At 41.5% G+C, this 23,708-nt stretch overlaps 1 long non-coding RNA gene across 1 annotated transcript; it reads left to right on the top strand.

Moving 5' to 3' along the window:
• Nucleotides 1-1,731: 1,731 nt before the first annotated feature.
• On the top strand, nt 1,732-4,543 carry LOC134476253 (uncharacterized). Its single transcript, XR_010047838.1, has 2 exons — nt 1,732-2,042; nt 4,266-4,543. It is a non-coding gene; the product is annotated as an uncharacterized LOC134476253 (long non-coding RNA).
• The last annotated feature ends 19,165 nt before the right edge of the window (nt 4,544-23,708 follow it).

The raw sequence follows: 23,708 nt of genomic DNA, 5'->3' as shown, positions 1-23,708 counted from the left end.
TTCTGTAATTCCAGAATGTTCTCAAACTGTTCAAGGCTGTCGTGTCAAAATACAGACCATGGCTACTTTTCCAGCATCGTGGTTACTTTTACTGGTAATAAAGGCAAAACAAAAATAAAAATTGGAGAAAAGTGGTCAAAATTTTGTTGGTTTACTTGGTGGAAAAGAAACTCATTCGGTTAGAATATGAAGGGAACCGTGTAGAAGTAAATGCTGCTAAATAAAAATTTAGGATGCAGAATGCCAGCACATGCAACTCCTGCTCAGAACGACTCCCATCTCACCCATCAGCTGTCACAGACCAAACCCCAACCCAGACAGCTCCTTCGCAGATCTCTGTGTCCATGTCACACTGAATGCAAGTAGCCTCCTGTCACTTGGTCTCACACCTGGGAAAAACACCCAAAGCTTCATCTTCCAAAAGAAGTACAAAGGCCTGGGGGTATAGCTCAGTGGCTCGGTGCCTGCCTGGCAAGCACGAGGTCCTGAGTTCAATTCCTGGCTCAAAAAAAAAAAAAAAAAAACCATACATAAGGACAAAACCCTATACCACGCATCAGCCATGGGTTCCAGGTGGTTCTGAGAAGAGCTCTGTGCTCCATTCCATACCCTGGCTGGGACAGGCCAGCAGGCACCAAAGATTGTGTGCTGGCCTGGGGCTCGCCACAGAACTCAAGGGCCGACCACACAACTCAGCCAGCAAGATAAGTGACAGCTCCATGCTGTATTCTTTTTTGTTGTTGTTGTTTTGTTTTGCTTTAATCGGTACTGGGGATCAAACTCACAACTTGTGGGCTTGTAGGCAGGTGTTTATGCTGCTGAGCTAAATCCCCAGTCCTGCAATGCTGTATTCTTTTTTTTTTTCTTTTTCATTTTTATCGGTACCAGGGATCAAACTCACAACCGCACACTTGCAAGGAAGGCACTTATGCCGCTGAGCTAAATCCCCAGCCTCAATGCTGTATTCTTAAAAATCAAAGATGAATCCCAGAAAATCCATGAGGAGCAAATGCCAATATCTTCAATAAAGACAGGATCGATGGCATTGATTTTCCTTTTGCTTCAGGTTCCAATATGGCTCAATCCAATAGATTCCTCGTGATCCCCTGGCTCAATATGGCACTATCTCTGATCCTGTCTCCTTTTAAAATGCAAGCATTTTGTTCATTATAGATGTTTTGTATTAATTTTGTATTTAGTGAGTATCACTGCAAAATACTACTTATCTGGGTTTCTAAATTTGGAGCACCCCATCCATTAAATATCTCCCTCTGCTATTCCATCTCTCCTAGTCCCCCTCTGCAGTCTCTCCTCTCTCTCACTGGTCTTCTTTCCTCATTCATATTTCCTTCTGGACTTTTCTCCCCTCCTTGTGTCTGTGCAGATGGACCTGGCCTGTCTGGGTAGCCCCGCCATGCTCGGTCTGCTCTGACCTGTCTGGGCTCCTCACTTACTATCTTTTGGTCTAGTTTCCTCTTGCTCTATTCCCATTTCACCTGGCACCTTCTAGCCTGTGACCCCATGCCACCTTTAGCAGGAGGCCTGACAGCGGCTGTGTCAACTGTTTTTCCCTTTTCTGGAGGAATAGATTCCTCGTGATCCCCTGGCTGTAATCTCATCAGGCTGGAATCATTCCCATTTGGCTGAAACAAAAGCCGTTTGTTTTCCAAACCTCAGGCGGGAGTTGTGACAGATTGTACCCATTGGCCTCCTCTAAGAGGACCGTGGTCACTTCATCAGCGGCCTTTCCTTTGTCACTGAGACGTCCCTAAGCAGCAGGGCAGCAGCTGAGCAGGAGCCCAGAGGGCTACAGGCCAGGAGGGACTCTGCTCGTTCTGAGTGCTCCTGCCCACCTGCAGGGGGAGCCCCAGAGCCGGAACGAAACTGAAGAGAATTTTGAAGGCGCCGAGCAACCTCTAAAGCCTGCAAGCGCCAAGAAGGCAGACCCACAACCAAGAACTCTGGCTGTGAGTGACCAGCAGCCCTGGTGCTGTCATGAGAGACCCCCACCACCTGGTGCTGCCAGGGGAGCGCCCGATGCGGTAGGAGCATACTTGGGGTTATGCGACCTTGGAGCTAATATCTAATATCTGTGATGAACAGTAACTGCTCTGACTATTGCAGAAGGCAGCTAAGACAATAAAATGAGTTCGTTATTATGGAAGTGTTTGGAAACCCTCAGCATCAAACATAATATATATTACTCGATAGTTACATAAGAAAAATAGGCACTTTTCAAGCTGAAACACCAAGAGGAGAAATGGGCCCCTTGTGACACCAAGAGTGGCATCGCCCTCACTTTGAGAGGCCTTTGTCATGGCAGCAAGGACACTGCAGGAAGCATCAGGTGCCAGGGTTCAGCCCACTAGTGGCTGCCACACTGTACATGGGCCACATTTTCACTGCGCACTGAGTAGACAGAGAGCTAAGCATCACGGCCCAGACACTGTGGAGGAGCCCAGGGCGCTGTCCTGAGCATAACTGTAGCCACAAGCAGCACAGCTCAGCAGAGCCAGTGTCTCTCCCAGCTTGTCCCTGAGGGAGCAGAGAAAGCGACCAATGTGCCCTGCACAGAGAATAAAAGATCTGGTGAGCAGTGGTGGCATGAAGCCCGAGATGACCAGAAAGTCATACAGAGCAGTGTATGGTGTAGTGCCAGGAGCATCTGGTTTTCTTTTTCTGGCTACCAAGACGTTCAATCCCCTTCCTTTGTTTGCAGCACAACCTTTGTGCTTCTAGATCGAAAGCAGAGCCTTCTCCCACTAGAGAAAAACCAAGTAGTCTTGTCCCAGCTTCTGTTTCAGCAAGGCCCAAGCAAGAGGCTGAGACCCTAATGACCTGGATTTGAATCAAGCCTTAGGACATACTCAGGCCATCCTCTGGCAGTTCTGAAAGTCGTCCAAAGCCCTGCGCTAGCAGCAAAGCTACTACCAACAGAGGTGTCCAGTGCCAGGGATAGCAAAAGCACTTGCTAAAGGTTTGCCAGGCAGTTTTTAAATATGATTTGGGTTGTGTTCTGGTAGCTTCTTATTTATGCCCAATTTCCAGACCTAGCATTAAAACCTTGTGTTATGAGCTGCATATTTGTATACCCTCAAAACTCATATGCAAAGCCTAACCCCAAAGTAATGATATTTGAAGGAAGGTAATTAGATTTAGATTAGAGTATGAGGGTGTCCAATGAGGTGGATATGGCTCATCCTTTCCAAAATGTGTGTTGAAATTTAATCTGCATTATGAGGGTGGGAATTTAATCTGATATTGTAGGGCCTTTGGAAGGTAATTCCAATTAGAGGGGGGACTCAGGCAGGAGTCTTCATTATCAAATACTGGGGGCTGTCTAAGAAGAGGCAAAGAAACCACAGCACACCCACACAAACATATCCTGTATCCTGCCGTTCAATATGGGATGCCCTGAGCTATTTCAGGACTCTGCCAGAAGGAAGGCATCATCAGATACTGCCCCACACCTTGGACCAGAACCATGGTCAAAATAAACTTCTTTTCTTTAATACTTATACCATATTGCTAGAGTCGGGCCCGTTAGGGTTTAGATCTAGAATATCTCTCAAAATTCTCAAGCACGCAGAGACAGGGCTTTTGGAGAGCTACACTCATCCGTGGATTTATCCACTACGGAGTTCCGCAGCTGGGTGTGCTGTTAGGGTGCTGGTTAGAACTGGGTCACTGGGTGCGTGACCTGCAAGGGTTTCCTCCCCGCCCCCCGCCCCGTTACTCTCTTCTCTCTGTTTCCAGACACACTGAACTGAGCAGCTTCTCCTGTGCCAGGCCTTTCTGCCCTGCCATTTCTGCTTTAGAGCCAACCAGCCACGGGCTGCAACCATGAGCCAAAATAAACCTCATCTTCTTTAAATTGCAGCTGTCAGGCAACAGAATTGTCTGGTAACAAGGAAAGTGGCTAAAACAGCCCTGTGTGATGGGATTAGTGCCTCATAAGGAGATAGATGTCTCTCTCCACAAGCAGGCACCAGGGAAAGGCCATGTCACACAGGGAGAAGGCTGCTGTGTACAAGCCAGACAGAGCCCTCACCAGGAACTAAGTCTCCCAACACACTGATCTCAGACTTCTCAGCCTTCAGAATTGTGAGAAATAAATGTGTGTTATTTAAAATGCAGTTGATAATGCTTTGCTATAGTAGGCTCAGCTGAGTATGATCTTCGTTAGGGTTCCTTCACCTACCTAATTTTGTTTAATAAATCTGCTTGATATTTACATAAACAAAGGATATATCTATTGCTTGTAGTCAGAATTCTGGATGATGCACCGAGTCAAAGAAGCATTCCAGACCCACACCTGCATCCCGACGCCTGGCTCACAAACTCTTCCTCAGCCCTGACTTGGAGCCTGACACAAGAAGCACACCCAACCACGCCAGGCGATGACCATGATCACAGTGGCACAAAATAACAAATAATCTGTTCATGTCACAAGTGTTGATTTTTAAATTGCAGATTATTGGTTTTGATTTTTTTGTGGTTTTGATGACCTTCATCTTAATAAAATAATTCTCCTGTGTGATGACTTTGGCCATAACCTGGATAACTTTTTAAGAGTTAAAATGTGTTCGTGACACACATTAGTTTACAGCAAAGAAATGCAGATATGACTTGCTATTTCAGAAGGGTGCCAAACTCTGTGTTAGAAAAATGCTGAAAAGTTCTGGCCATTTAACAGAAAGAAAGATCAGCAGAAAGAACCTGGCTGCAAGTCAGCCAGCTCCTCAGTGCTGGCCTGACTGCTGTGCTAATCCTGTTGACACACTGTGGTTTGGGTGGACACTCCTTGGGCTCCCTGAGAAAGGGGGCAGGTGTACCACCTTTGAACCCCACTTCACAATGCGGGTGGACAAAAATCAGAGGGTTCCTTTTGAGATAACAGTATAGGATCCATGTATAGTCACAGAATCCTGAATCTGGAGACAGCAAGATGAGGGTAAATACCAAGCAACAAGCTCTTGAGGGAAAAATAAAAATGATTATATTTATAGGCTGAATAACCCTAATCCAAACTCCAAAATCTGAAACATTCCAAATTCTCAAAACTTGTTGAGTGCTACCTGATGTTTTAAGTGGAAAATTCCATGCCTGATGTCACAGTCAAAGCACTGGTAAACTAAAGACAGGGTATAAAATTACATTCAGGCTATGTGGACAGGTGAAATATACATGAATTTTCTGTTGAGACTTGGGTTCCATTTCCCAAGATAGTGTATTATATATATGCAAATATTCTACAATCTGAAAAAAAAATCTGAAATCTGAGACACTTCTGGTTCCAAACATTTCAGGTAAAGGATATTCAAAATGTATACATATATATAGAGGTATTTTAAATTTGCTAATATAAAGGATAGGTTTACAATTTATAGATAATACTAAAGTACAGAATAGTCTGTCCTGGAGATCCCATATAGTTTATTGATTCTCTCAGGATGCTTTTAATTTTTGTTAGTCTTGTATCTATGGTTAAGCTTACTGAATGTAACTTGATAAATAGAGTTATAATGTGTCTGAATTCTTCTCCCGATAAATTTTATAATAAGATCCACTGGTAAGCTCACTCCCATGAAAATGACATTCATCAACTGATTCTCCTTTCACTTCAGTGGAAAGTCATAACAGACTTTAAAGTTCAATCCATAATACTAACACTCTCCCCTTAACTTTCTTAAGTTTAAACAATCAACAAAACAATAAATCAAGCATCAGTTTGTAGCATTTGTCAACTTTGCAATGTAAACTCTTCTGACTTGGTCAAGTTTGTGTTACCCACCATAGATCACCAACCACAGAGTTGAGAAGAATGCATCACGCACACAATTGTATCATGCTTTCACCATAGAGACACAATAAGTAAGTGCTTTAAAAAAAAAAAAAAAGGTCAAAAGCATAGATAAACTTGTAATCCCAACACCTAGGAGGCTGAAGCAGGAGACCTGCCTTAAGTTCGAGGCCAGCCTGGGCTACATAGTGAGTTCAAGGCCAACCTGAACTACATAGTAAAATTCTGTCTCCAAAAAGCACAGATAAGATATAGTAAAAATAAAAAGGCAGTGATGCATTTTGGATATCTGTTATTTTATTCTTTTAATGAAAATATTTAACTGAATTCATATAATTTTAAATGGCTATATTTAACAACTGGCTTACAAAATTCCAAAAACTTAGCAGATGTGTTAGTTAAATTTCAGTAGCTGTGACCAAATAGTTGAGAAAATAATTCACAGGAAGAAATATTTACTTTGGCTCACAGTTTCAAAGGTTTCAGTCCATGGTCAACTGCACCAAAGCAAAAACACCTTGGCAGAAGGATGTGATGAGAAAAAGCTGCTGAACTTATGGCAGCCCAGAAGCAGATAAAGAGTGAAAGAGCTAGAGAAGAAGAGGCAAGGGGCCAGACCTAGACTGAAAAGTCATGCCTCCCTGACACACTCAGACACACTCAGGAATGAGCCCTATCAATCTCCTAGGCATCTTTCAAGCCTATCAACTGGACAATCAAAGAAAACCATCACATGGACTTTCACATGCTGGTCTGAGTCTCATACGAGTAGACAGAGAAGACCTGGGCTTCTGCATCTTCATGTGTACTAAATACTTGGAGATGGGAGGTAGGGCTGACAAATACTTGGTTCTGGCATCCGGTGGCTCAACCAAGATGTCCTGTGCATTCATGACTCTGGCATGAAATTCTCCTGCTCCTCACTGCCTTCATGGACTTAACCTATTTTCAGTCAAAAAAAAAAAAAAAATTAAAAGTGCTGATTGATTCTCCAGTTGCTGGCTACTGATTGCATGGACCTCGCTGTATCCCTAAAGACACATCCCGGGCTTTCACAGCATTTCCCATAACTCTCCAGGTCTGGAAAGAATGACACAGCTGAGAATCATTTTGAAGACAATTAAGGCTAATGAGTTGACTCAGCAAAAGCAGAAAAAAAGGCAGGAAATGGCTCTGGCTTAGAGGATAGTTTTGCCTTAGTAGCTGGTAGAGACCGGTTAGAAAGTAAAGTGGGAGATCTGATTTATAAACACAATTTAGAATTTGTTTGGCCAAGCCTTGACCTTGGCTGAATTCAGGACAGGTGGTCCCATGCATTTGTCTGCACTGTTAGTAAGAGGTTAAATTATTGTAGCCTCTGCAAAAGACAACATAACATTGAATCTCACAGCCTGGGACCCAGGCGTTCAACGGTATTCACTGCAGCATTGTGTTGTATTAGTGACACTGAATTAGAAGCAAACTAAAAGTCTACTAGTAGACGACTTGCTAAACTTACAATAGTGACTATTGTAAATGTAGGCAAGTGAATATTATAAAATCACTGAGAACAATACATCAGCTCTTTATAATTGCTGTTGTACAAAGCTAAACAAAGAATACTGTTTAGTATGCTATTCTTTGTGTGTTTAAATAGCATACTTATATACTTAAATGTGCATAAAATATCTTTGGAAGAAAACACACACACACATACAAACTGGTCACAGTTGGCTTCTGAAAGAGAAATAATAGAAGCCTAGAGTGGAGAAATACTTATTAATATACCCCTGTAAAACTTTAATTTGATACATGATACTTTTTTTTTCATCTGTTTGAGACAGGGTCTCATTATGCTAGTCTTGAACTCGCCACGATCCTCCTGCCTCAATCTTCTGAGTGCTGGGATTACAGGCATGAGCCACCAAGCCTGGCTGGTACCTCCTTTTTTGAATAAAGTAAAAATCTCAAGTGTGTGGATATTTTTAGAAGGACAACAGCAACTATATTCCTATCGTTTTTGTTCAAATTGCTGACCTCCCCATAACTTTCTGTAATCAAATTTTCAATAAGCAACTCCACTTGTTTTCCTGGAATTAGTCTGGTGTTAGCACTAGAATTTCTATCTCAAGAAATTCTTCTGTCCAGGTAAATTGGGATGTCTGGTCAATCCACGTCAACATAAAAGAATGTCTCTGTCTTAAAGGAAATAAGATAGTTTATTCTAAATCAAATGAGTGACCACAGCTTAGGAATACAGATTCATTTACTCTGAATGACATGTGGAAGAGCTTTCATGAACTTTTATGGCCGCAAATAAAAAGAGTCAGAAATCAATATATGTACCAATTACAATGGTGGTGGCATCAGGTAGGTGGGCTACAACAGAATAGGAAAATTTCTTTCACGGGTTTCAGAGATTGTCATAACTATATTCTTAGCTGTAGGGTTTCTGGAGGATAGCAGTCAGCTAATCTTAATGATATATTCCAAGAAGTTTATCTATTAGTTACAAGACTGTTAAATCAGATACAAATATTAAGGCAACTGGCTGTTAAAAAACATAAAACAGACCAAGATAATTTTGGCTCTCCACATACAACCTATCTCTCCATGATCACAGTGCTTCAGTTAGCCAAAGACAAGCAGTCTGCAGATCATTAATACAAATGTGGCTCCTTCAGAGAATTTCAAATCACACCAGCACACATATATGTACCTATATGCTGCTGCTTCTTCTTCTTCATAGCCAGATATAAAGTAGTAAGTCTACACTGGTCTCTGCTCCCAGTTTACAACACAGAGCTTATAAAATCCTTGTGATTTCCTGACTATAAGAGCAGTTTTTTGTTGTTGTTGTTGTTCTAACTCGAATATGAGCTGATCACCAAAAGGACCAAGTCGTTTCCACAAAGAAAAATGCTTTCATCCGAGAAACAATAATGGTTCACGGAATGGAAGGTGTGATATTATGAGCCACCTTGGACTCCCACCTTGAATCAACAGGCAAAGAAAGGAATTTGAATCTGGTGTTGTCACAGTGACTGATCTAGGCTACAAGCAAGACACTGGCCTCTATCTGCACCTCAGAGGTAAAGAAGATCATGCCTAAACACAGGAGGCTCTTTGGGGTGTTTCTTACTATTATGCTGTAATCAACATCAACAGAAAAACTGACTCGAGGCAGAACTATTAATGGCCAAGACCTTTAGAAATGAAGCTTTTGTCATTCTACTTAAAAACCACAGCCAAATGAGGTGCTTGGGGAGAGCAAAGAGAATTATAGAGCTTGTCATGGAAGAAAGCGGTTATAAACACCAGCTACAAACATGTGATAAGGAACAGAAATGGCGATTGTAACTGTCATGAGCATTTCTTCCCTTTTTTGCTATGAATGTGTGTGTATATGTGTGTTTTTCTTTTCTCTCTGATTCCTTTATCATGTAATAGGAGACATGCTGACTCACACCATGGTACTGTTACACCATAGTACTGAGGAAACTAAACATCCTGCACAAGGATAATGTCTTTGGGGAAGGAGTTAGCACACAGGAGAGTGGAACCCTGTTAGGTGGAAGATGACATTTGACATTGTCTTTATTTCAAGATTAAGTGGTTTAAAGAAATATATGTGGATTCCAAGGGGTAGCTGTGATGGTTGACTTCGTGTGTTGACTGTATCAAGAGTCCCAGAAGAAGTTATTCCTGGGTGCCTTGAGGGTGCTTCTGGTGAGGTTAGCATTTGAATCTGTGGACCTAGTAAAGTAGATAACCCTCCACAATTGTGGGCAGGCATTATCCGTTGGGCCAGAACAGAAAGTAAAAAAAGGAGCAATGCTTGTCTGCTTCAGCTAGGACCTCTACCTTCTTCCACTGGACCAAGATTTACACCATCAGCTCCTTTGATTCTCAGGCCTTAGAACTCAGACTTACTTCACCACTAGGTCTCCTGTTTACCAATGGCCAAAGTGAGACTTGTTGGCCTTCATAATCAACTGAGCCAATTACTCATATAAAGCTCTTCTTTTTAGTTCTTTTCTGAAATGTCTTGACTAATGTACTTGTCGTAATATTCTCTCTCACTTTTTTTTTTTTGTACTAGGAATTGGACTCATGACCTAGTGCTTACCAGCAGGCGCTTGTGCAACTGACTTAGCTAAATCCTCAGCCTCGCAATATTCTCTTTAGCAAACCCATGTAGTTCTCTCAGGTGAGTCTACCACAGTTTCCCTTCCAATGGGCTCTTCTTCCATGTCCAACTACAGAATCCCACTGGCTAAACTTCCAGAATCCAGAGTGCAGAGAGCTCGTAACTTCAGTCCATGCATACCAGCCTCTTAGGCAAGAACAGGGACAAAGAACATAGTGGTCCAAGATGGCAGGGAGGAGTGGCCAATGGAAGATATTCTTAGCAAGGAGCAGGGATTTCCAGACCCAGTTTCCAGTTCAGCACCCCACTGTATTATCCTCAATCCAGCCTTCATTTTTCTGGGCCCCAGTTTTCTCATTTGTAAAGGAAGTGGGCAGAGTGGGTTACTCGTGACAACCGACAGACTGCCCTGCCCTCTTCATTGGCCTTGTCTCCCAAGCTGACTCACAGAGGGCTCGCTACCCAGCCTACCATGATGCGAGAATTCACACACAGACACAAGCTCTCCAACAACAGAAGCCTGATCAACACTGTACCAACCCACTTCACAGAACTTCCCACCCAGAAAGCTACCTGTTCTATTTCCAAGTCTAACTGAAAATGACCTCCTCTTAAAGTAGGACTTGTCTACATGGGAAATACACTCATAATGTCAATCACAGCCCCCTGTTTGGATCCAGAACATCTAGGCTAGGAATTCTGGGGTGATTATCCTTGCAGCACACTTCAAAATCCAGTATCATTAAGGACAATGCTGCATCGTGGTGTGTTTTAAGTTCATTTCCTTGTTAATGAAAACAAGCTATTATTCTGTAATGGTTATTTTTTAAAAACAACAATAAGAGTTTCGAGGCATCCAATCCATTTAATGCACTGCAGCATGGAACTACTTGCTAAGTAGTAAAATTGCATTTCAAAACATGATCAAACTTCAACCTAATCAGCCAGGTGTTAAGTTCTCAATCACAAGCCTCAAAACACATAATCAAGTATCTGTAAGCAGGTGTTTTAAGTGATGATAGAGATAAACAGTGGCTTTTGTGGTTATTTAGGAGGATTTGCAACATTAACATGGAGTACTTCACACACAAGCAAGCAGACTTCAGAAGCTTCTCGCTGAATAAATTCAGGCAATAATTAGCACAGGAGATTTTAGCCAAATCTCAGTTTCAAAGCTTTAGAACTTAGCAAGTAAATCTGTTTCAATTTCTTATTCCCATGACCTTTAAGGTCTCATCTTTATGAGTGATAATTCTTTAAAAAATTCACTAGAACATACTTCCTTTTTCCACGCTACAGTTTTGGAGTCTTTAGAGAAAACTGTATCCAGATCACAGGCATACATTCATCTCCACAATGACAAGGACCCATTCCAGATGTCCCTCTGATGTGACGAGAGGAAAACCAAAGTTCTGCTTTAGACATGGCTTTTTGTTTTCCCTCATGTTCAGAACGGCTGCTCTGTGGCCCAGTAATGAATCCAACATAACCCCATGAAAATCACTGGAAAATCTGAGAGACAGTTTTAGGCAATTGTTTGCAATGGAAATGCTCTCTTTTTTAAAGGCAGCATTAAAAAGATTGGTTGGTCACTTGGGGTTATTACCGTGCACCTGTGCGGTTTATTTTAAATAATGCTGAGAAGGGTTCCCTGCTTAAAACCGTCCCTCATTAATTTCTATTAATTCCCCATGATTATGACTAGCAAGTTAGCTTTTGAGAGGATTTCTCATGCTCGCCTGTTTCTCTTCCCTCTTCCCGTGGTCATATTATCACCATGGAGTACATTCAGTTCCTATAATTTTACCTCCCATGGCCACAGAGGTTGTTACTGCATTTGGTCACTCACAATACTCACGGAATAGAAACTCACTCATCCTTGCCTTTCAGAGGATACAGAGGGATTTTTCTGGGGCATCAGGAAGTCCCATTCACTACTGTGGCTATCCTTCCTCTGAAACCCAATCAACAGACTCAAGCCAGGTCTGGAAAAATCAAAGGTTCTGGGGCTGAATAACCCTCAAAGACTCCATCCTTCCCTCCCACTAGTCCCTGAAACCTGGTGCTATTGCAGAACCATGTCAGGACTTCTCTTTTATATTGCCTTCCTCTTTTCTGCTGTGGGTTTCAGCTGGGAGCTGGGCGGTGTGTGGGTGGGGGCCCTGGGAACCTGTAGACTGAGTCTATTTCCAGGTTTCCTCTCTAGACCAGAGAACTTGGCCATGTTTGGGCTTCTCTGACCTCCCTCTGCCACCTACGACTCTTCTTCCTTTGCTGTATGTTTATGCTCAGGAGCCCGGGAGACATTAACCTAGACTTCTCACTCTGCTCATCAGCCCAGCAACTTCTCCATCATTGCTGCGGGCTCCACTGCATGACACCGGACTGGAGTTCCCTCCAAGGACCATCGTGCAAATGATTCAGACCAAGTCAATCAACATTTGCATACTTCTCTGTGCTTCGGTAAAACTTTGGTCTCTTGTCTCGAGGAGAAAATAGAAATCAAGTAGCAGTGCTATGAGTTCTTTGCCTGCTGCTCAAAATAGACCTGTCTTCTTCCTTACCTCATGTCACACTGAAAAACTCCCTTTCCCCTTCCCTTCCTAGACTGATTCCTCTATTGATATTTGGAACTGAACTCTAATAGCCTCTCCCTCTTGTATCTTTAATTTCTACTTCATTTTTAGTTCTGGCTCATCATCATTTGTGTGTAACAGAATGTTAAAGTAGAAGTTGAGATCAAAGCATGGAGATATTATAACAACCACATTCCAGATGATGCACTAGAAAGACCGCGTGTGACATTTCAATATAACATAACAAAGAATCAACATTACAACTTTGAAATTTCCTTCTTTACAAGAAAAATTAAAAAGTTTCAGTGAGAAAGGAACGCAAGTTTTTGTTTTGTTTTGTTTTGTTTTGTTTTGTTTTTAGTAAAGCCATTATAATACTGACCTCTCATCCTCCTCAAGCCAGTTGTAAAGCTTTAAATGATATCATTTGGAAAGATCAATGTATCCCTGAAGCTTAGGGTATAGTTGGATCCACTTCATGCCGGTAAAAGTTAGAGCAGCCTGTGGCCACAAGCTAGAAGGCTGAACCTAGGAAGTAACCTCACCCTTGGAAGCCAGTGTAAGTCTCCTACTTAAGAAAAGGCTACTCAGTGGCCAGACATGGTGGCTCATGCCTATAATCACAGCACTTAGGAGGCCAAGGCAGGAGGAACACGAAAAGCTGGAGGCCAACCTGGACTATATAGTAATATCTTATCTCAAAAGACCCAAAAACAATAAAAAAAAATTTTTTAAATAAAGAGACTACCCAGAAAAGAGGACTTCACAGGAAGGGTTGTGGGCATTATTGATGGGCAGGGCTAGAGGACAACTGAGGAGGGGATCAGGACAGACAGTCAGCTAAGGATTTGCAGTTGGAAGGCCCACCAAATGGACTGCCAAGAAACCCTGGAAATACCCAACTATAGTACATTATGAGCCTTTGCTGACTCAGAAACACCACGGCAGTCTCAGGGCACAGACAGCTCATCTCTGTTCCTCACCCTGGGAGAGAATCGAGTAGGAAAAGTGATGAAAGGTGAGGTTTGAAGGAAGCAGGAGGAACCTGTCAGCTCCACCAACACAACAGGAGCCCTGCGGGGAGCAGAGAAATTTAACACTAAACCAACATTGATTATCGCCTTGGAGTAGGAATTCTCCATCAATTGAAACTGGGATTGTGACCTAATGCGTTTCCACACTTCCATGTAAGACAAATCAAATGAGTGACCAGTGTTTGAGAGACTTAAAGTAATTGGAAACAAATGTAAGATTGCTCTTAGAGAAATGATCCACAAATGCTGATGGCCCACATAGCAATGCAGAGACACAGAGAGGAAGTATAAACCTCCTTTGCTGGACGCTACAAGAACTTCTAGTTTTGCTTTGCCTTATCTTTCCCTCACTTTCATTAAAGATTATTAAAGTAATTTTCCACATTCTCTGCCACTACTCCATCATCACCCATGTATGGTTCATCCACAGCCATCTGGCTTATGCTCCTGTTATTACTGCTCAGGGACAACTTCAGAGAAGGTCACCATTAACAAATCCAGCTACTTTCTTTTTTTCCCTCCAAACAAAATTGGATTTGTTTTCACACTAGAAAAGCAAATATGATCATGACAGAAAAGTGCATGCACCTAAAATGAACATTCAACAGTAAAATCCACAAACCCACCCCTACCAAATCAACCACTTTTAGCAAGTTGCTGTAGAGACCAGACTCCTTCTTTGCACATACCATGTATACAGGTAGCGATGTTTGCACAGAGAACCACACATATAAATATCTGAGCTACTTCAGATTACCACATACCACAATTAAGTTTGATCAACTTTGAATTTATATCATTAGAAGAAAGAGCAGTTAAATTTAATATAGTTTACTTGAGCAAAGAATAAGGTTCTTGTTATGTTTTGTATTTGAACGTCCCCCCAAAGCTTCATGCAGTCATGAAGGCAGGCTTCTAGAATTTGTGATTAATTCAATGCTGGGGATATGAGTGTGAGTACAACACTTAAAATATAACCCTACAGTGGGTGTGGCCTGAATACAATAGAAGGGACAGAAAGAATCTTCTGTCCTTACTTCTCCCTGTTTGCTCTTGCTGCTTTTGCGATCTTGCAGCTACCATGAACTGTTGCCCTCTGCCATGAGCCACACTGCTTTGGACTCAGCAGATTATGGACTGAAACCTCCATAAATAAACCTTTCCTTCCTTCATTTTGGGTGTCTGGTATTTTGTCTCAGCAATGAGAGAAAAGCAACCAACACAGTTCTAGAGTAGAGTGGTGTGCAGATTAAAGATGAATGGATGGCTCAGAATGTCTCACTCCACCACGTGTGCAAGTTATAGCCACAGAAGAGGAAGGGACACACTGATTGGCTGCAGTTGACATTTACCTGATATGGTCATGTTTAATCAGCTTTCAGCTTCTGACTGGCTGGAAGTTTAGCAGCACTAACTGCCTGAGATTCAGTTGCTTGGCTACCAGAGTATATTTTCTTACACATCATGCTAGTTTACAATTCACAATAAAAGGAGGCTGCTTGGAGACAAATTTTCTTTCCCAAGTATTGCAACTGGTTTAAGACAAACTTAGTTCTGCTTAATAATAAATAAACATTATATCATTTAAAATACACACATAAACTCTATCATTTCTATCCTTTTTTTCTGTTTTGCTTTTTAAAATAAAAAAAATAAAATGCACACATACAAATGTGTGGATATACAGATTTCTGTACATATTTTTCATAAACATTTAGTTATACATAGATATTTCACTTTTTTAAAAAAACAGAATTATGGGAGATGCAAATGGTCTATTTAGGTGAGTATATTTCTTACCCAGCACTGCCTTTTGAAAAGACAGTGAAGGAAATTCTAGGTAGATGATTCTAATACAGAAAATATATTTTACATTATAATAATGCTAAGGGCACTTTTTCCAAAATGTCAATATGCAATTTCAGCATCACTGGTCATTAGAGAAATGCAAATAAAATAACACTGAGATTTCATATTACTCCAGAAAGAATGACTACGATTAGGAAATTAACCAATACCAAATGCTGGCAGGGCTGTAGGGGAAAAGGAACCCTTCTCCACTGTTGGTGGGAGTAAAGACTGATACAAGCACTGTAGAAATAAGTGTGGAGATTCCTCAAAAAACTAGGACTGGAGATCCCATTCAACCCAGCTTTTCTCCTGCTGGGAAATTTCCCAGGAGAACTGAAAATATCATAGCACAGCTATATATTTTCACCCATGTTTATAGCAGCACAATTTGTAATATCTAAATCTTGGAAACAACCCAAAGGCTCATCAACAGAGGAATGGATAAAAAAGATGTGGTATTTTTATACAATGGAGTATTACTCAGCTATAAAGAAGGATAAACTGGAGGCTTTTATAGGTAAATGGATGCAACTTGAGACCATACTCATAAGTGAAATAAACCAGATTCACATGTGTAAACAACATATTCAGTGTAAAATGTAAAAAACTGAGTCAATAAGATCCAAAATATACAATAGAAATTGTGAACATGAAAGAGGAAAAAAATGCTCCAAAGAAAAGAAAAACTGAGATGGGGGAAGGGAAAAAAGAAAGAAGGGGAAAGATTATACATCTGTATACACAAACAGAATATAGATAATTATACCACTATTCTCTTAGTTCATCAAAAAGAATGGTTTGTGCTTTGTTTTATCATTTTTCATGTTTCTATCTTATAATCTGAGCAACTACTTTGAAGATAACAATATGCAATGTATTGACATTTGTTAATCATCTATTATTTTGTTTTGAGATTCTGTATCACCATATTTTTTGTTTGTTTTAAAATTTTTAAAAATCTACAGAATATAGAAAGGGTTTTTTAATGTCTTTCCCTGAAGATTACATTCAATAATTTTATGTAAGCCTTTCAGAGCTTTTCTAAGCATATACAACCATATAGAACAATACAAAATTTCATTTTTACAAGATAAGATCATCCTACACAGATTCTTCTGCAACTTATTTATTAGTTTGTTTTAACTTAACAATATCGTAAACAATTTTCCAAGTTAGGACAAACAATTCAACCTCACTACATCAAGCAATTGCATACTGTTTTATCATATGTTATGGCCAATAGTTTAAGCATTTCCTTATGAATGAAGAATTTCCTTATGTCAAAGTCCCTATTATTACTGGCAATGTGGCTTTGTACATTGTGTACATCTATCTTGGAACAGTTGTGTAATTATTAATGCAAGTGAAAATCAAAAGTAGTTTTTCTTTGTCAAAAAACAAGCAGTTGCCAAGTATGGTGGTACCTGCCTATACTCCCAGCAGTCTGAGAGACTGAGGCAGTGAGATCACAAGTTCAAAGCCAGCCAGAGCAATTGAGCATGACCTGGTCTCAAAATAAAAAATGAAAAATGGTGGGACTGTCACTCAGTGTAAAGGCTGTAGGTTCAATCCCCAGCACTGCTAAAAAGCAAAGGAGAAGAAGAAGAAGAAGAAGAAGAAGAAGAAGAAGAACAAGAAGAACAAGAAGAAGAAGAACAAGAACAAGAAGAACAAGAACAAAAGAAGAAGAAGAAGAAGAAGAAGAAGAAGAAGAAGAAGAAGAAGAAGAAGACGAAGAAGAAGAAGAAGAAGAAGAAGAAGAAGACAACGATGAAAGTTTAAATTTTGATGTTACCAAATGGTAAGCCAAAAAGATTGTGCCAATCTTCACCCTCTCCAACAGTGGCAAATATGTCTTATGCTTTGTCTTATGGTGCTGGGGATGGAACCCAGGGTCTTGCAAGTGCTACTTGCAACCCAGGTAGGCAAGTGCTACTGAGCTACATCTCTAGTCCTTGAGGTTTGTTTTCATTTCATTTCCCTTTATTTCGTTCTACTTCGCTTGAGGTAGGATTTCACTATGTACTTCAGATTCACCTTGAACTCACTGTGTGGCAGAGTCTGGCCTCAGATTTGTAGCTATCCTCCTGCCTCAGCCTCCCAAGGGCTGAGATTACAAGTATGCGTCACCAAGCCCAGATAGTCCTTGAGTTTTAATCTTTGCCAATCTGATAGCTTCAAAATGAACTTATCTCAAGTAATATCTTTTAACAGTCAAGAAGATGGAAATTTTGACATTCTGTCTGTCCATTTTAACTTCTATTATAACTTGCTTATTCTCATCATTTCTATTTTTCTACTGGAATATTTGTCCTGGCTATAAATTTATGTCTTTAAGTAAAATTAATATCAATTTTATGATGCTGATCACAATTTTCCCAGCCTTTCTCCTTCTTTTTTTTATTTAGTCTGTGTTTGTTCCCCACCCATCAAGTAACTTTATTTTTGTACCAGTCAAGTATGTCCGTCTCTTCCTCCTTGTTTCTGCCTTTAGCATAATGCTATGCAGGGCTTTCATCACCCTGTATTATAAAAATATTCACTCACACTTTATTCTAATATTTTTATGATTTCATTTCTATACTTGTTACTTCATCGAGTACATATTTTGCTGAAAAAAAGAAAGAAGAATCCAATAAAGTCCTATCTGTCACACTATTTCAGTCTCTTTCTTCATGTAATGCACTGTTAACATATTTCCATGCTAACAGATACGGTTTTCTAATGTGAATTTATACTGCTTCCATAATTTATTTGCATAATCTATTGCTAGATAATTAGGCTATTTGCAACTGCATCAAATAGCACTGTGATAAACTGGTGGTCATTAAATTCTCATCCATTACTTCAGAGATGCCCTTAATATGCATCTCAGACTCTACGTTTTCTTCAAGCCCAGACCTCGCCCCATCCTCGCATCACAGTGAATGTGCCACCTCGGTTCTCCTTTCCTCCGCCTGAAACTTCAGGAATAATCTTTGATTCCTTATTTTCCCTCAGCCTCTGACTCAATCATCACACTACCCCACCTGCTCCGCTAATTGCTCATTAACACCCCATCCTTCTCCAGCCACCCCAGCCCGAGACACCACTGCTGTCCCTTGAGCAGCAGCCTCAAGGTTCCCACAATAGCCCGCTGCCATCTCTTGGCTAGACAGTAAACAGGGTATCACCTTAGAATGTACATCAGATCTAGCCGCTTTCTGCTTAAACCTTCCATGGCTTCCCATTGCTCTTCCAAAGTAAAGCATGAAAAGCCTCCACCACAACCTAGGTGGCCTGAGACATCTGGCCTGCCACCCTCTGTGACCTATGCTCCACCAAGCCTCACCTTGTCATCAGTTGCCGGGCACGACTTCCTCTCTAAGTCTTAAATGGGCTAAGCTTGCTCCTAATCTCAGGCCAGCTTTCTCAGTGGGCCTGAGGGACATTTGGGGCAGGCTAAGTCCTCACTGAGAGACTGCCCCTCACTGCAGTTCAGGTGTACCAGCCTCCCTGGCTCTGTTCTCTAGATGGCAGTTTCCCCTCCCCTGTTGTAACAACCAAACTGTCTTGAAACATTGCTAAATGTCCCTGAGGGGGAAAAGTCCCCTAGCTGAGAACTAGTGGTTGAAGGTCTTTGCCTGACATCTCCCCTTTGTTGAAATGCATGTGAGCACCCTGTCCACCCAGTCTACGTAAGCTCCCCACCCATTGCCTGCTGCCCACTGTCCCCTAAATCTGCTTGGTTTTCCTAGTGCTCTGTTCTCAGTCCTGTACACAGTAACTGTGTCAGTTATCAGGTCACTTGCTCAGTGTTTGTCTCTTTCAGGCCAAGAGCAGCATGGCACAAATGACCAGGTGTTCAGGAAATATTCATTGCTTAAAAAAAACTAAGTTCCCAAAAGGGGATACCAGCAATGTCTTTTTTGTTAAATCTCCCGGACACATCAAGATCTCGTACTAATTTTCTCCAGTGTTTGACATTCCTGATCCCCTGCTCTTGGTTTAAGCCCTCATTTCCTTTGGTTTCTGTATGGTCTTCTTGGTGGGGCCCTCACCTTGGAATCTCCTTTCTCCCAGAGCTCCTCCTCTAAGTATGCCTCCCTCATGCGGCCATCAGGGAGTCCCACCATCGTGTCTCTGTGAACCCCACATCGTGTACCATGGTGGCCTCAGCCATTCCCATGCTTCATCAGTCACCATCAACTGCCTCGTGACTCCCAAATCTGTGCCTCTACACCAGATGCAAGTGACCCCTGGGACATCCGCAGAGTCTCCCCCGCCCATTCAAATCTCCCTGGCGTTCTGTGACCTGGCTCTCTTGTTTTGCCAAATGGCTAAACCACATTCTCCTCAGCTCTGCGACCCCACTTATGCTTCTTCCTATGTCTGAAACAGCTTTGCCTATACCTCTTTGTGCCTTGATTCAGACAACAATATGTGTTAAATCAGTACAAGATGGAGGAGATTTCAGAATATTTCCATGCCCTTGTTCTTATTTTAGGCATTTTGATCTGGTCTGGGTCTCTTTTTTTTTTTTAATTGGGGATCAAAGTCATGACCTCATGCTTGCCAGGCAGGCGCTTACACCACTGAGCTAAATCCCCAGCTTGGTCTGGGTCTCTTAAAACAGGCCTATATGTTTCTTCCTCCATTCCTGTTCCCAAATCATCTCTGCTCCCAGCAAGACTCCAGATATCTCTCTGAAATCACCCATGGAGTTTTCCGCCTAGTCACTTTATTTCTCAGACCCCAATCTTCATTTTGGGGGGAATTCTTTTTCTTTGAGACAGGGTCTCACTACACAATTCAAACTCACTTTGTAGCTCAGGCTGATCTCTAACTTGCAGGAATCCTCCTGCCTCAGCCTCCTGGGTGCTGGAATTACAGGTGTGTGCCAATATGTTCAGCTTTCAATCTTCACTTTTATATCTCTACATCTCTGTGGATCACGAGAGTCCTGATGACTTATTGAGGGTGTGGGTAATTAATAACCAGAGTTTGCTCTTTCCAAACAATACTGAAGTTCAAATTTTACATTTTTCTGCTACTAGGTATATTTGATAACAGTGACTAAGCATTTTAACAACCTCAGATTGTATAAAAGATACTCAGAGACAACATAATAGATTATCAAGAACATAGGAAAATGTGATTTACCATAAATTTCTAATAAACAAATTGAGAATAAGTTACATATTAAATAAGCACACAGTGAACCGCTAACTGCTCCCGAGAGGTCACTGTTCAGCCTCTGGGGTCTGTCTCCAGCTCATCTGTCACCTTCCTGTTAGTACCCTGCATCAGCCTGACACAGTGTCAGATGTGCCCTCAGTCAAACCAACAAAAGGAGCTCTCTGAATGGGAGTTAGAGTCCAGCCAACCAATCAGCCAGCCTCCCCAACAGGCCAGGTATTTTCCAACCACATCCTGCTCACAGAATTATCTTCCACTTACCAGACCCCTGTGTCACCCATGGACGAGACAGAGCAATTTTGAGGATGGACAGGGCCTATGGTGCATGGCTTTTCCCTGACTCAATATTCAGGAAAAGAGGGGAATTAGGAAGGTGGCAGATTGATAGGTAGCAGGGTAGAGAGCCTCTCTGAGAAAAACAACCCAGATGCTAGAATTTAACACCATGGAGAAGAACAGATGAAAGGAGAGGGATTCTCATGACCCAGGAAGAAACTGAGAAAAAAGAAAAAGAAAGGAAGGAAGGGAAAACATGGACAAAAGGCTGGAACCAGACGCACTCTCACTGGGGCTGGTTCTGTGCTGTGCTGGGCACGTCTTGGAGTCACAGTCACAGTCACAGTCACAGTCACGCTGAAGTTGTGATAGCTCCGAAATCGGGGGTTGGTGAGCCCAAGGTTCTTGGTGGGAGGATGCAGCACAACAGAGGGAAGAACCAACCTGGAGAGCTGCATTAACCTGTGGTGAGTACTAGGAATTGGATCCCGCAGAGGGGGTGACCAGTTGGATGACATATTGGAGTTGGGCAGGATGGGCCTGAACCTGGAACTGCAGTGGTGTCAGTCAGGCGCTGCTGGCCCAAAATGGACTGCTTGGGCTGGGTCACGCCCCTGGCTGGGACCCAACAGCCAAGGACGAAACTGTCCCGAACCTGTGACATCCACACAGCACAGACTAACATGCTGAAGGCACTTGCTGGTTGACTGGCTCAGGAGAGAGGGGCCAGGGGAGAGGGCCCACATTGTTCCTGTGTGCACCTCACAGATCAACAGTAAACAGGAGAGGGCAGCAATCCCTAGCCAGCATGCTTCAGAAAAACTGTAAGCAATACAAAAGAGCCTGAGACCTCCACCATACACCTGTCTGAAAGACACCAGAAACATGACAAGAGAAAGAAACAAGAAAAAGCCTCCAGCCATTGACCCAGGGAAAATAAGTCCAGGAGAGGTAAATACAGAAGAAATCGAGGGTAGCAAACATGCAATATCAGACACAGCATCAGCAGACATAAAGAAATACCTTCAGGACCTCATAGATGAACTTAAAACTGAAACCCTAATTCAAGCGAAGCAAGATATAAAAAAATTAATAAAAGAAATGCTAAGCACCTCTCAAGAAGACACAGATGGAAGAATGGAGGGACCCAGAGAAAGGAGAGAAATCATTAATGAAGAATATAAACAAAATCTAGAATACATGAAACAGATTCAAAAAGATTACCAGGAAATTAAAAACTCCATTGAAAGCTGGCAAAATTCCTTGACATAAACTAAAGTTAGACTTTCAAAACTTGAAGATAGATTTGTAATGTGTGATTGTGAAAGGAAAGATCTCTTAAAAATAACAAGGAATGAGGACGTAACAATACAAAGGCGAGAAGACAACAAGAGGATCTATAACTTAAGAATAAAGAATGTAAGCAAAGAAGCAGGAGTAAACACAAAGGCTATTCACAGAAATAATTAAGGAAAACTTCCCAAGCATAGGAAAAGGAAATAATATTCAGATATATGAGGCATACAGAACTCCAGCCACCTACAACCAAAACAGATCTACACCAAGACAGAATAATCAAGATCCCAGAAATTCTTCACAAGAACAGAATATTAACAGAACAGAGAAAAGAAACAAATCACCTATAAAGGAAAACATCAAAATCACGACAGACTTCTCAGCACAAACTATCAAATCAAGATGACCTTGGAGTGAAGTATTCTAAGCCCTGAAAGAAAATAACCTCAACCCAGATTGATGTACCCTGAAAAACTGTCTCAAAATTAATGGAGAAACAAGATGTTTCCATGACAAAAAGGAACTGTGGGAGTTCGTGACCACCAATCCAACCCTACAAAAAATACTGAAGGACATTCTAGAGAGAGAGAAAAAAATCACCAGGATTCCAGCAACAGTGGCAGAGAGGCCTCAATGAATGGGGCAGACAGGGAAATGAAGGAGAAAAGTAGACAACCAACAGCAGAAAAATAGCATAGCAGAGAGGAGGCAGACAAGACTGGCTGTAATCTCTAACACAGATGGCCTTGATACACTAACAAAAAGAAACACAGGCAGAGTAGATCAGGAGATAGGGTTCATCGAGATGCTCTGAATAGGAAATACAATCTACCTGAAAGAGGGTTAATGAACCAAAAGCTAAAGATGAGAGAACAATGCTCTATGTGACAGGGAACCAGAGAGAAATAGGGACAGCTCGTATAGGTGGAAAGTCATGACACTTTTGTACAGTCTCAGCTATAAGGAAGGAAAACCTTGAGGCTTTAGTAGATAAAGGAATACAGCTCAAGATCAAGCTCAGGGGTAAAAAGGTTCATCACCACTTAGATAGATAACGGGCTGCCCCCCAATCTAAAAACTAAAAGAGTTAGTGGGACCCAAAATGTACAAAGCACCCTGAGAAAGGGAAAGGGGAGGAATTGTCTAAAAAAGAAAGACAGAGGACATTGTTAATAGTGTATCAGGATTTAAAAGCCATATTAGTCTTATCCCTCTGGTTAGTTTGATTTTATTCTGTTCCAGTCTGTCTATTTGTACTAGATTTGAGGGCACAGACAGTTATGCCAAAAATAACAGGATATACTACGGTAACTATCCTTAATTTCTTATTAACTTAAATTAAAGCCCTATACTACTGATACTGTCTTGCTATGACTGATCTTATTTGAATCTTGTTTGTTAGATCACTGTTTGTCTTGACTGATTTTATCCAAATTTGGTATGCTTGATAGTATCAAGTCTAAACGTAGAGGCAACTACTCTCAAGATGACAATAGGATACCCATTCTGGTTTGATTATTAACTGCTTTTGAAGTCTTATAAAGTCTCTAGTGTTTTTATTAATA

This window comes from Cavia porcellus, unplaced genomic scaffold (assembly GCF_034190915.1).
Source record: "Cavia porcellus strain 051 isolate PalLab524CR breed Dunkin Hartley unplaced genomic scaffold, mCavPor4.1 scaffold_6, whole genome shotgun sequence".
In the NCBI taxonomy this organism is placed as follows: Eukaryota; Metazoa; Chordata; class Mammalia; order Rodentia; family Caviidae; genus Cavia; species Cavia porcellus.
Note: the sequence above shows the minus strand (reverse complement) of the source record. Positions and strands in the feature narration are given on the sequence as shown.